General features: G+C 42.6%; 1 long non-coding RNA gene across 1 annotated transcript in view; it reads left to right on the top strand.

The window, feature by feature from the left end:
• Nucleotides 1-4,990, top strand: part of LOC102493173 (uncharacterized) — a 26,759-nt gene that overhangs the window by 14,699 nt on the left and 7,070 nt on the right. Inside the window, exon 2 of the long non-coding RNA XR_333302.1 lies at nucleotides 1,507-1,939. This is a non-coding gene — a long non-coding RNA (uncharacterized LOC102493173). The remainder of the gene's footprint in view (nucleotides 1-1,506; nucleotides 1,940-4,990) is intronic.

Below are 4,990 nucleotides of genomic sequence, written 5' to 3' on the forward strand. Positions count from 1 at the left end.
TGCTGAAATGGAGCGTTTTATCGCTTGCTTTTCACCTGGAGCCCTTAATTGGGTAGCTCTGCTCCCCTCAAAGTTTTATTTACCTGGTAATATGCAGATGTTAGTTGGCCAGCTTAGAAACAGGGAGACATTCCAAAGGAGAGGAATGGAGGAACACACATGTGCACCTTCCCCTTGACCTGGAATGAGGCAGCCCTTGAATTTATGCCTCACCTTGTATCCTGAAGCCTTTTGCACCATTTTAAAATGCTATTGTGTTTCTTGCTGATTGGTAGTGTCTCTGATGGTGCTTTTGAGAAAGACAGGCTTGTTTTGGGAAACAGACAATTAGATTGTGCAGTGAGGGAGGTGAAAAGGAAGGAGGAGAGACAATAAAGCTCTGAGAACACCTGGACTATTAGCAACATGGCCTGGGCTGCCATGAAGGACTCATCCCTGAGGAATCAATGACCATCTCTGACCAGTGCTGACAAAGATAGGGCCAGGGGCACCCCAAAGAAAGACTTCTGTGGTCACAAAGAAGTAACTGCTTTAATAAAAATCCTACCAGTACTTGAAGGATGGCACTATAAAGTCTCCCTGGGGAGATTTCACTCTAAGCAGGAGGCAGAATAGCAAAGGGCTAATGTGGTTGAACTCGGAGTTCAGATACCTGGGTTCAGTCCTCGGTCCTGCTCCACCAGCAAATAACCAGCATTTCTGAGTGCCTTCTGGGCACCAGGCATGCTTGCTAGCTTTATGACCTTGAGTAAGTTATTCAATCTCCCTCAGCTCTAGTTTTCTAATTTATAAAATGGGAATAGCAAATTATACCTTCTTCCCTGGGTTGCTGTGATAGTTAAATGAAGTAATGTATGCAAAGTGCTTATTACAATGTAAACAATAAATATTCACTATTGCTTTTAATACAGCTCCTGCTCCAGTGTTGAGTTTAGAGGAGCAGTGACACAATTATTCTCTTTTAACCAAGCACAGTGGCTCAGCAGTGAAAAAAGGACATCTGTCTTTTATGACCTGACTTGGGCCGGGTTAGATTACCCAAAGATGTCCTACTAAATATTTAGCAGTGTCAAGATGGAAATAAGTAGATAACGACAACAACACACTAATAATAACTTCAGGAGATATGACTTCTGAGTTGTGTTTTAATCTCTGATTCTCTGAGGGACTTTTAAAAAAGTCTTAGCTTCTAGATGGTCCCAAACGTGACTGAAATGGTGATGGTGATAATAATGACAATGATGATTGTAACTGAGACAGCCAGCCTTGTAGCTCCCATTTATTAAATGGGAGAATCTTCAAAAGTTCATGCAAGATGTGTGTTATGAAGAAACTATGCATGCATTTCAAGGTTTATTTTTTTTATTTTTATTTTTATTTTTTTGGGGGGGGCACTAATTCCATTTTTTTCCCACAAACTTTTTGGAAGTTCCTTCATAATATGCTAATAATCACACTCTGTCTCCTTCCACTTTGACAACACTGACTCACAGGTGCTGTGTGTAGTCTTAATTTTCTAGGTGGAAAGACTGCAGTTTGGAAGCTCCTCCAAGGCCACTTCATTATCCATGACCACAAGCTCAGCTTCCAGTCAGCCGAACATCTGGAAGTTCAGACGTCCCAGAGAAGGACTAGGAGTCACCTCCACCACTTGCACTGTGGTTTGCCTCCAGAGAGCAGTTTAACTTCTGAAGTCTTACACCTACTGTGGATCATGACATGAAGAAGAACCACTTCCTGGGGGAGGACAAACAAGAAGGCAAAACATCAGCATGGGACCGAGTAAGCCCTGGCATTCATCCACCCAGTTGGAGGAGGTGGCTTTGTCTTAGCATCCAGCCCAGGTTTGCATCCAGCAGGAGAGACTCACTGGCTGTCTGAAAGGAGATAATGTCTGGCTTTCCATCGGCTGGGCTTCCATGTGACATTACAGGCCCAGGTACTATAGGCTCACTGATTATCAGAGAAGCTCTAAAGTCTAAATAGGTTAATGGACTTGCCCGTGCCACTTGTGGGTTTTCAGTCTTCACAGCACATGCAGAGAGTTCCTATGAGGGAAACCTGGAGGAGTCTTCTGCTTCCACGAGGTCGTGGTAACACAGTTACAAGTCCACTGCATGCTGGTTCTGCCCCCACCTCAGTGTGGCATGGGACAGGTCATTTTGTTGTTCTGACTTTAGTGTCCTCAGCTGTAAAATGGGACAACATATGTTTCCTGTCTTACTGTGTAATGGTTGAGGATTGAAAAAATGGTAATGAAAGCATTGTTTGCTTGTTAATCTGTCTGTTTTTTAAATTTTTTTTTATTTTCAGGAGAGGGATGGAGGCACCCCCAATGGGGTACCCAAGCCATGATCCATTCCCAGCCTCAGTCAGCCTGGATCATGAGCATATGTGTGCCCTGCGTGTAGACAGAGGCCTCAGGACGAAAATCTAGCCTGTCCCACGTGGGCCCAGAAACACGGAGCAGTGTACCACAGCTGGCCCACCAGCCGGTTCCTTGAAAGCTGTATCAAGTGGAGCATTAGCAAACTGTTTAAAATGATTTTGATACAAATAGGCCTCAGTGCTAGTTATAGGCCCTTCCTCCCCCCCTCCTCCAAACCCCCTTCCCATTCTTCATCCTCTCTGGGACCTGGGGGGCTGACCTGTGGGACCATATTCAGGTTTACTGTCTTCCTCTGCCTCTAATTGCTAGTTGGGTTTGGCCAATGGGTGGCATTGAAGGAGAACTGAGGGACAGCTTCTATCAGGAAGTTTCCTACCCTACCCCGTATCTGACTAAGGTCAGTGACGGCTCCTGCTATAGCTATCCTCTCAGGTCCTGGACTAGCCTTGAATCCTGTTTCTTCCTTTGTAACTATGCACTTACCAAACATTCCTTAATTTACCTAGTTTGGGCATAGAATGTCTGCTGAGACCCTGATTGGTACTGACCCTTTGAGAAATTGAAGTAATTATTATGTCCCCTAGTTACAGATGAGACCCCTACTTTACAGCTCACCAGAAGGTGAAGACATTTGTCCAAAGTCACTCCACAAATCAATGGAGGATTCTTAACAGTAACCTGAGCCTCCTGATTCCAGTTTCATGTCCAGCATATCAAATTTCCTTCCAACAGAAAGTAATCTCATGAGGCATGTGAATTCACAAAAGACAGAAGTAATCACAAAGCCCTGAGATACCTCTCTGAGGCAAATTGAATATACAGACTGACAATGTCAGACATATGTAAAAATGAAACTTTGACCCACAATCTATGGCAACCAACTTGGAAAGCCAAACCACAACCTCTGCCCCGAATGTTGAGGATGTCAAAATAATCCCAGCCCCAAGTGGCCAAGACTTGATTGGCAACTGACAGTTCCCATAATTTTTGTTCTTGCTTGCGACTTAAGGCCAATCAGAGTTTGCCTAATATGCCCCTCAACCAATCAGGGGATTTCTTGCTTTAGTGTGCCTTCAGGTTTGTACCAATTGCCTCCAGTCAAGCCACACCCAAAGCCTTCTCTTTTTCCACTATAAAGCTTTTCCATCTCTCTTCCTGCCTTTGAGTCTGCCAAACACGAGTGCTGCTACTGGTTTCTATACAATAGCAAAGTTAGAATAACCAGTCTTTCTTTGTTCTTATTTGGGTCATCTCCATTTATTTCCATACCTCTTTAAAGTGGAGCTGACCCTGTAATGGACCATTAAACATGCTGATAGACAAGCTGGGAACATTCAGAAAATTGGCCAACATGTTGGATGGAGCACCTATGGAGGGTCTCCAGCTGGCATGCTGTGGCTACCAGCAGAGTGAGGTTATTCCACTTGCTAACTGTATTTAGTATGAGTACATTTCTACTGAGTAGCAGTCAAGAATCTATTGTGCAGTTCAAGGAGGGGGGGAATAGGATGGGAAAGAAATGAAGGCCAACATAACTCACTGAGTGAAGCACTTTCTTTCATGAACTAGTGGTAGAGACCAGAGATGCTGCTGCATACCCTAGATGCACAGGAAGATTCCTCCACACACAATGTCTAACCCCAAATGTCAGGAGTACCAAGGCGGAGAAGCCCCAGCTAAAGCACAGCTTGGGTAAACCTCACCTTAAACATGGCATCTCAGTATCAGCGTGAGGTTTCCTTTTCATGAAATGAAATTTCTCTTACCATTAAAATACAAGATGATGCTAATGTGATGATATCGTCTTAGAGAAGGAAAAATCTCTTGTTCTGCCATTACCAGCTGGGTGTCCTTGGACAAGTTGCTTAGTAACTGTGAATTTCACTTTTTCTTATCTGCAAAGTGAGGCATTTCAATATTTATATCATTGGGATTATGCGTAGACTCAATGAAAGGTAGTGCATAAATACTGCATACAAGTTGCAATATACAACAGATGGTTAATAATTTTTGTACCTTCTCCCTTTTCTTCTTTGAGACAGATACTACCACAACCTTCTTTAATTAAAAAAAAATACATTGCATGGTAGGCATCCACTAAGAATTTGAATCAAATAAAATTGTAAACTTCAGTTCTAACTTAGTAACAGCAAATGGAGTTAAAAACTCACGGGGCGAAGTTATAATGCAATTGAAATCAAGCTTGGTTCCAACTTGTCTCATTACATTATGCCAAATTCTGTGGTAGACTGCAGGGAGATAAGAGGTCATCGGACACCTGGATATGAAAGGACAGTGAAAGCTGAAAGGGAGGACACAAAAAAACAAAGTTAAATGGACTCTTAGAATAAGCTAGACTTCAATAAGGAAGAAAAAAAATTCATCCATTCACAACCCAAGTAGGATTATTCACTGTGAAAGTGAGTCTGTATAATTTATGAATCTCCCTTTTTATTTTTCCTGATTAAACAACAAAAATAGACAATGCTGAATGCATTTTAAATCCCAGATGGACTGAAAATATGTTCAGAAGTGGAAGAATCAAATAAACTTAGTGGTAAGATATTTACAATTCAGGCAAGAAGCTCACGCCTTTTCCTG

The sequence above is a fragment of the Tupaia chinensis genome, unplaced genomic scaffold, assembly GCF_000334495.1.
Source record: "Tupaia chinensis unplaced genomic scaffold, TupChi_1.0 Scaffold000042_1, whole genome shotgun sequence".
Taxonomy (NCBI): Eukaryota; Metazoa; Chordata; class Mammalia; order Scandentia; family Tupaiidae; genus Tupaia; species Tupaia belangeri.